Below are 9,107 nucleotides of genomic sequence, written 5' to 3'. Positions count from 1 at the left end.
ATGATGCGTTGGAGGGTTTGAGCTGGGGACTGTATGTGATGGCCAGTGGAGTCCTGTTGGTTTCTTTCTTGGGCTTGTCTTGCAGTAGGAGGCTTCTGGGTACACATCTGGCTCTGTTGATCTGTTTCCTTATTTCCTCGTGTGGGTACTGTAATCTTGAGAATGCTTGGTGGAGATTTTCTAAGTGTTGGTCTCTGTCTGCGGGGTTAGAGCAGATACGGTTGTACCTCAGTGCTTGGCTATAGACAATGGATCTTGTGGTGTGCCCGGGATGGAAGCTGGAGGCATGAAGGTAGGCATAGCGGTCGGTAGGTTTTCGGTATAGGGTGGTGTTAATGTGACCACCACTTATTTGCACCGTGGTGTCTAGGAAGTGGACCTCCCGTGTAGATAGGTCCAGGCTGAGGTTGATGGAGGGGTGGAAGCTGTTGAAATCATGGTGGAATTTTTCCAGAGTCTCTTTCCCATGGGTCCAGATGATGAAGATGTCATCAATGTAGCGTAGGTAGAGAAGGGGTGTGAGTGGACGGGAGCTGAGGAAGCGTTGTTCTACAGGAAGCTTATCTACATTGTTGTTCTATAGGAAGCTTATCTACATTCCATAATGGGAGTTTAGCTCCATTTTATCTTGGAGTCAAATTCCCCCTGGGTTGTATTGATCAAGTAGGGTAACGAGACAGCAAGTGTGAAAAATCACAACAGAGGGTGGGGGATAATAGGAGCCTATGTAAGAAAAAGACCCAAAAAATCAGGACTGTCCTTATAAAATCTGGACATCTGGTCACCCTATGATCAAGTGAGTCACAGAAACCAAGTAAATATGTAAGTAGGAATAATTCCCCTTCCCCCCTCATGATTTAATTGATATGGCACAAATTCAGGGTCCTGATCAGTGCTTAATTTGTAATGAAAGAGGTGCGGGGGCTCAAGCAATTAGATGCCAGGCAATTTTTTTACATTTATAACTGATGCGACCCTAGAGGTGACTGGGCTACTGCCAAGCCTAGAGGTGCCAGGGCTCAGACCTGGCACAAATTAAGCACTGGTCCTGATTAGCAGAACCATAACACACATTTAGAGAGTGTATGTAGAATGTGTGTGTGGGGGGGGAAACACACTGATAATTAGAGAAAGGGGGCAGTTAGGGCTAAAGGGGAGTGGGCCCTAGGGTGAGGGAATGCCTTACTCTTATTCCCTATTATTCTCAAGACTCCCTAAGGGAACTCTGCAGCCAAAGGAAGCATCAGCTGGTACTTAGTTATTCAGTCCATTGTATTTAGAGTAGGGCTGCCAAGTGATTAAAAAAAATTAATTGTGATTAATTGCACTGTTAAACAATAGTCAAATACCATTTGTTTAAATATTTTCTACATTTTCATAGACTGTCAGGGTTGGAAGGGATCTCAGGAGGTCATCTAGTCCAACCCCCTGCTCAGTGCAGGACTGATCCCCAACTAGTCCCCTCAAGGGTTGAGCTCACAACCCTGGATTTAGCAGGCCAATGCTCAAACCACTGAGCTATCCCTCCCCCCATAAGTAGATTGATTTCAATTACAACACAGAATACAGTAACTCCTCACTTAACGTTGTAGTTATGTTCCTGAAAAATGTGACTTTAAGTGAAACGATGTTAAGCGAATCCAATTTCCCCATAAGAATTAATGTAAATGACGGGATTAGGTTCCAGGGAAATTTTTTTCACCAGACAAAAGACTATATATATATATATATATATATACACACACACACACAGTATAAGTTTTAAACAAATAATTTAATACTGGTACACAGTGATGATGATTGTGAAGCTTGGTTGAGGTGGAAGAGTCAGAGGGTGGGATATTTCCCTTACTGCTAAATGATGAACTAGCAATTGACTGAGCCCTCAAGGGTTAACTCTCTCACTCTGCAAGGCAGCAGGAATGGAGGGCGATATGCGCATTTCCCTTAAGTACACTGCCTTGTTAATTAGATCAGCTTGCTGAGACTGCAGCTCTGGTGTGTCCCCCCTGCTCTATGGAAGATGGGGTAAGTGGGGTGCAGGCGCAGGGGGGAGGTGGACACCCTGACATTAGCCCCCCTCTTCCTTCCCTCTCCACCCCCCTAGCACAGCAAGCAGGAGCTCGGGGAGCAGCTCCAAGGCAGCGGGCAGGAGCAGCACATGGCAGTGAGGGGAGGTACACAGCTGAACTGCAGGCAGCTGCTGCATAGGGAACTTAGGGGAGCGGGGAGCTGATAGGGGGGCTGCCGGTCCACCCTGGTTCCAAGCTCCCACCAGCTAGCTGCAACGGGCTGCTCTTCCTGCAAGCAGTAGACAAAGCAGGCAGCTGCCAAATGACATTATAAGGGAGCATTACACAACTTTAAACGAGCATGTTTCCTAATTGATCAGCAATGTAACAACAAAACAATGTTAACCAGGACCACTTTAAGTGTGGAGTTGCTGTACAAAGTGTACAATGCTCACCTTACATTTATTTTTATTACAAATATTTGCACTGTAAAAAACAAAATAAATAGTATTTTTCAATTCACCTAATACAAGTACTGTACTGTAATCTCTTTATCATGAAAGTTGAACTTGAAAATGTAGAATTATATATAAAAAAAACTGCATTCAAAAATAAAACCATGTAAAACTTTAGACCTACAAGTCCAATCAGTCCTACTTCTTGTTCAGCCAATCACTCAAACAATTTGTTTACATTTGCAGAAGATAATGCTGCCTGCTTCTTGTTTACAATGTCACCTGAAAGTGAGAACAGGCATTTGCATGGCAATTTTGTAGCCAGCGTCGCAAGATATTCACATGCCAAATGCGCTAAAGATTCATATATTCCTTGATGCTTCAGCCACCATTCCAGAGGACGTGTCCATGCTGATGACAGGTTCTGCTCGATAACAATCCAAAGTGATGTGGACCGATGCATGTTCATTATCATCATCTGAGTCAGTTTGGTGGTTCGGGGTCTGTAGTTTCCTCATCAAAGTGTTGCTCTTTAAAAACTTCTGAAACTGTGCTCCACACCCCATCCCTCTCAGATTTTGGAAGGCACTTCAGATTCTTAAACCTTGGGTTGAGTGCTGTAGCTATCTTTAGAAATCTCCCATTGGTACCTACTTTGCGTTTTGTCAACTCTGCAGTGAAAGTGTTCTTAAAATGAACAACATGCTGGGTCATATCCGAGACTGCTATAACATGAAATATATGGCAGAATGCGAGTAAAACAGAGCAAGAATCATACAATTCTCCCCCAAGGTATTCAGTCACAAATCTAATTAATGCATTATTTTTAAACAAGTGTCATCAGCATGAAAGCATGTCCTCTGGAATGATGGCCAAAGCATCAAGAGGCATATGAATCTTTAGCGCATCTGGCAAGTAAATATCTTACAATGCCAACTACAACAGTGCCATGTGAACACCCATTCTCACCTTTAGGTGACATTGTAATTAAGATGGGGGCAGCATTATCTCCCGTAAATGTAAACAAACTTGTTTCTCTTAGCAGTTGGCTGAACAAGGAAGAGGACTGAGTGAACTTGTAGGCTCTGAAGTTTTACATTGTTTTGTTTTTGAGTGCAGTTATGTAACAAAAAAACCTACATTTGTAAGTTGCACTTTTATCATAAAGAGATTACACTATGGTACTTAGATGAGCTGAACTGAAAAATAGTTTCTTTTGTTTATCATTTTTACAGGCAAATATTTGTATTAAAAATAATATAAAATGAGCACTGTACACTTTGTATTCTGTATTGTAATTGAAAAGGATATATTCGAAAATGTAGAAACACATCCAAAATAAAATTTCAATTGGTCTTCTATTGTTTAACAGTGCGATTAATCGTGATTAATTTTTTTTTAGTTAATTGTGTGAGTTAAGTGCAATTATTCGACAGCCCTAATTTAGAGGAAAAATGGAGAGAAGGCCAGGTAGACATATCCATGGATGATGATGATGCTTCTCTCCTCACATGAGGCAGACACCTTAAGTTCTGATGAGGCAGGGATCTCTATTGTCCTGAATATCTCCAAAGTACAGAACTTGATACAGTAAGCCAAGATTACCTACAAGCTTTGCAGTCCCTTTCCTAGATGAATTGAATAGGACAAACAGAAAATCCACTCTTTCCCAAACTCTGACACTACCGGGTAAATTTTCAGAGCTTTGAAATGTCACGGGGATGGGGACAAAAATTAGACAATGTGATGTCCTGCATCAGGTAAAGGAAGGTGGAACCTGAGAAATGGAGGTAAAGGCAAATAGAGGGGCCAATCAGAGGGAAAGAGCAAGAGATCTAGAGCACTTGGGTTTGGATGCATCATCAGCCCTTGCTGGAACAAGTACTGACCACAAGGAAAATGACTACCCCTTCCCCTCAAGCTTCTTGGCTACACTGGGAGCTATTAGGATCAAAGAAGTCTTGTGAAACACTAACTTCTACATTTATAACATTTCTAGGTATTGCCTATCCTGCACACGAGGCACTGCACCACACCCATCTACCCACCAAATCCCTCAAGTAGAATTTTCCTACATAAAAATCCTCTTGATCCTTGCAGCATGCAGTGAAGGTCATCAGATTTAGGCTATTTTGGAACAAGGTGTTTTGTTTTGGTTTGGTTGGGGGAAAACCAAGGAAAAGGGACCTTGTTTGAGCAGGAGAAGTTACGTACCTTGTAACTGAGTTCAAGGTACGTAAGGTGCATACATTGCTCTAAATGCACCTTAAATCTGAGATTTTCGGTCACAGCGCCCATTTGGCTTGCACATATTTCCTACACATCCTCGTGTCCCAAACCCCACTCAGTTCCTTCTCCACTGCATAGCCTCAAGAAGATGAGATGGAGGGTAGTGGAGCATCCATATGGACATACATCTCAAAGAACTCCTGTTACTACACATAGTAGTAACCGCTGCTTCTTTGAGTAGTGTCCTTATGGGTGCTCCATTTGAGGTGACTCCCGAGAAGTTCTCCCTGAAGGAGGTGGGTGCTTTGTAACTCAATCTAAGGCTGTCTGTAGGATTGCAAAGCCAAAGGCAGCATCTGCATGGGAAGCAAGAACCAAAGCATAGTGTCTTGAGAAAGTACGGACTGAAGCCTGTGTAGCAGCTTTGCATATTTCTATAAAAGGCATGTCCTGTAGCAGGGCCACAGACATGAATATGTTCTCGTAGAATGAGTGTGATACAAAAAATCCTCAATGCCATCTGGCAAAGGAGTTACAAGAATATCCTGATACTGGTATGTACATCCTGCTTCACCAAAGAAAGTCATATAAGGTATCAATGGAAAGCCAGTGTCATACTGGTTATGAAAATTGTCATAAAAATTGTATTGATACTACGTAAGGAGTTACATATATATAATGGAAATATGTTCTTATAGTTTGTATCAAGGTGTTAGTCCTCAGCAGAGGTGAAAAACTGGTTTCCTGCCAGATCAGAGATGTTTATCCACCTATCTGTTGAAATGTAAATTTATTCACAATCACCAGTCTGAGATAAATACAGATGACGGATTGAGAGATTTAACAGGAAGAGAAGAACAAGGGGGGAGGGGGGAAGGAGAGAGGGCGGGGAGGAGAGAGAGCCTTATCTGGGGGTGCCTTTCAAAGGTTTACTGGACTATAACTGGAGGACAAGGAAAGCACTCTGTTAAATGAACTAACAGTGCATTTACATTCTTGAAAATGGGATCACAACCAGCCTTGGTTGGAACACTGCAAAAGGGTTTGGGTGAGGTAAGATTGGTCTAGCAAGGAGGTTAACCTGGTAAGTTAAATTTAGTCTCTAGAAAGCATGTATTGATTTTGTTTTATATCTAACCATTTTTCACTACAAATCTATCTAAGTGTTGTGGTGTTAAGCAAAGCAGTAATCCTGAGTTAAATTGTACAAGCTGGTGTGTACTCTGTCCCTCTGGGGACAGCTGACCTGTAATTCTGTGAATGTTCAGTGGAGAGGGAGCTGGACACCACAGGGGAATGTTTCAAAGAGCGTTGGGAATTGGAGTGCACCTTTGTTAATCTGCAAGACAAAGTGAGGGCTGGCATTACTCTGAGGAGAGTGGGTGGCTAACAGGTTGGAGGTGTCAGGGTGCTGACACTTTGGTTTTGTCTACACTGGCACTTTGGCGGCAAAACGTTTGTCATTCAGGGGTGTTAAAAAACACCTCCTCCGAACGACAAAAGTTTTACCAACAAAACGTGCCAGTGTGAACAGCGCTTTGTCAGCAGAAGCACTCTCCTGGCGACAAAGCCACTGCCGCTTGTGGGGGGTGGAAAGGAGAAAGGTGAGCCCTATCAAAAGTTGGGACCCAAGCCTCACCTCAAACACAAATCTGCACATTTCCAATTGGCGGTGGTGGCAAAAATAGAGGTTACTTACTGTACCTGGAGGTTCTTCAAGATGTGTGGTCCCTATATGTATTCCATATGTAGGTACACATGTGCGCCATGCACCTGAGTCCCGCAATTCTTCAAAGCAGTATCCATTGGCACATTGGCACACATAGCTCCTTGTACTCCCAACTCTCCCATAAGAGGCAGTATGGAGTGCCGCTCCAGTCAGTTCTTCTCTTCTTACCGTAGTCTAACAGGATCAGACAAGGAGGGGAAGTGGGGGTGGAAGGATAGATAGATACACACCACACACAACTCCTGGAACCAGTAGTAACCTCCTCCTTCTCCAGTGCTGGTTTCTTGTGTTAATGTGTAACTCTGGGTGGTGGGCAAGCAGGTGACTGGGGGAGGGGGGGGGAAATGAATGCAAGGATGCTGCAATGCAGCTGATCCCACAGCACAGCTGCATCACAGCTGCAGCTGACACACAGACAGCATCATGAACATGTGTATCAAACTCCAGGTGGCTGCTCTGCAGATGTCCTGCAGTGGAATGTCTGATAGGGATGCTGTGGAGGCAGCTTGTGCTCACGTGGAGTGAGCTCTGACAGCCTCAGGGGGAGGAATGTTTGCTAACTTATAGCATTCTAAAATGCATCCCGAGACCTACTTAGAAATCCTCTGGGAGGATATGACTTGCCCATGCAACCTCTCTGCTGTGGCAATAAAGAGTCTCAGTGATTTCCTAATGTGCTTGGCTCTTTGCAGGTAGTGGGACACCACAGAATGCCAGACGTCAAGGAAATTAAGTCTCTTGTCTTCAATGGAAGTTTGGGGTTTTGGGAAAAATACAGATAAGTGTTTCGTTTGATTGATGTAGAACTGAGAAACAATCCTGAGGCGAAACTTGGGGTGTAGTTGAAGAGAAACCCTTTTTTTTGTGAAACACTGTAGAAGGAAGGTCCGACGTGATGGCTCCAAACTCACTGACTCTCCTAGCTGAGGTGATAGCTACTAAGAACGCCACCTCTGTGGACAAGTGGGCCGTGGTACAAGTCACCATGGGTTCGAAAGACAGACTAGTGAGCTTGGACAGGACAAGGTTAAGGTCCCATTGAGGGATAGGTTTAAGCACTGGTGGGAAAGTCCTGATCAGGCTTTTCATTAATCATACTGTAGCTGGGTGTATAAAGACAGAGAGTCCTTCTGCTGGAAGGAGTAGTGGGGAACTCCTGCCGCTTGTTGGAGGTGCGATTGCTCCTGGGAAAGTGATGTATGCTCCTCCTCCGGAGTAAGGACATCCCGTAGGAGGGCCAGGCAGAAAGAAGTATAGACTGTGGATGAGGGAAGAATATGTCTGCCAGTGTTATGTAAGTCTTGGTATGACCTGGTATCTGAGGGATTCCCTCAGTTAAGTCTGATGGATCTGGTGCATCAGCTGGACAGTCTTTAGATAAACATGGTGGTACTGACAATGGGCCTGGACCAGCACTGGTAGACTCAGCAAGCAGCTATCCTTATGCTTCGGTACTGAGGTGACCCACAGAATCAGTGGATCTTTCTTTTTATTTATCTTGCTCTGATCTGGGGGTCTTCTTCGGAGCCAGTTCCTTAGGTTTCGTTCATGTGACATCTCACCTGACCTTGACTGGCTCCGGGAGGAAACATGCTTCTTATGGACAGTTCTCAACTGGGATTTCTCCTCTCATTGGGAGCCCTGGAAGAAGAATCCTTGGGCCTAAATGTTGACAGCTCCACTCCAAGGTACGTGCTTGGAGGGGCACTTCTAGGAAGGGGAGGCTGATGTGCGGGGGTGTCTCCCTGGCCTGGATCAGAGAGAGGCCTCATAGCTTTTCCATCAGGTGCTTTCATAGGTGAAACTACTTAGAGATTGGGTGGAGAGTGGTAGAATGGGACCCAATGATGGGGTACATAAACCCCGCACCAGTGATAAAGGGATTAAAGAGATGCTATGGGCAAGGCTGGCCCCACCCCTCTGGCCCTGTCAATCATGTTATGGTGGAATAAGGGCTTAAAAGCAGGAAGTCTCCAGCAGTTGCAGGGTAGTTTGGAAACAGAGTAGATGGTGGTTTCACAGGGAGATTCCTGGAAACCTTTACAGGAGCTGCCCTCAGGAAGACCATTTACCAGCCTGCACCTGTTCCTACAAGGAGACAACCCTGGTCTACCGGCAGAATAGGATTGGTTCAGCAAGTTCCAAGGCGAGCTGTTAGGTGCTTGGTACTGCTATCCCGTCCCTTTCAGGGCTAAGGAATCTGAGACCATACCAAAAGAACTAGGGAAGTTGGAACCAAGAGCCCCAATCTTTTCAAACTCAATCTGTATCACAGAGACGAGGCAGGTGGTGTTTTTTTTCAGTGTCTGTACAGTAGGAGGTGCCCATCAGCTTCCCAAGATCTGACAAACTCCTGAACACACTTTGGATTCTTCCACCATTTGAGGGAAACTAGAATACAAGTTAGGGTAGAGAGATCTGCAGCTGCACCACCGTAGCACTTCAGCGTAGCCACTACCTACACCAAGGAGTTTTCCATGCTCCTGAGTATCATACCTGGGTCAAACTAATATTCTAGTGTAGATCAGCCTCATATAAAATACTCTGTAAATGCCTAAAGTTTCTACCTGGATGTGGAATGATCATGTAAAACATCCCATCGTATCAGCAGAGATGAAGGTGTGAAACACATTGTTAAGCCAATTTACATTTTATATTGTGGCTGACTTAGCAAAATCAAGC

This window comes from Mauremys reevesii, linkage group 2 (genome assembly GCF_016161935.1).
Source record: "Mauremys reevesii isolate NIE-2019 linkage group 2, ASM1616193v1, whole genome shotgun sequence".
NCBI classification, from domain to species: Eukaryota; Metazoa; Chordata; order Testudines; family Geoemydidae; genus Mauremys; species Mauremys reevesii.
This window is presented reverse-complemented; position numbering follows the sequence as displayed.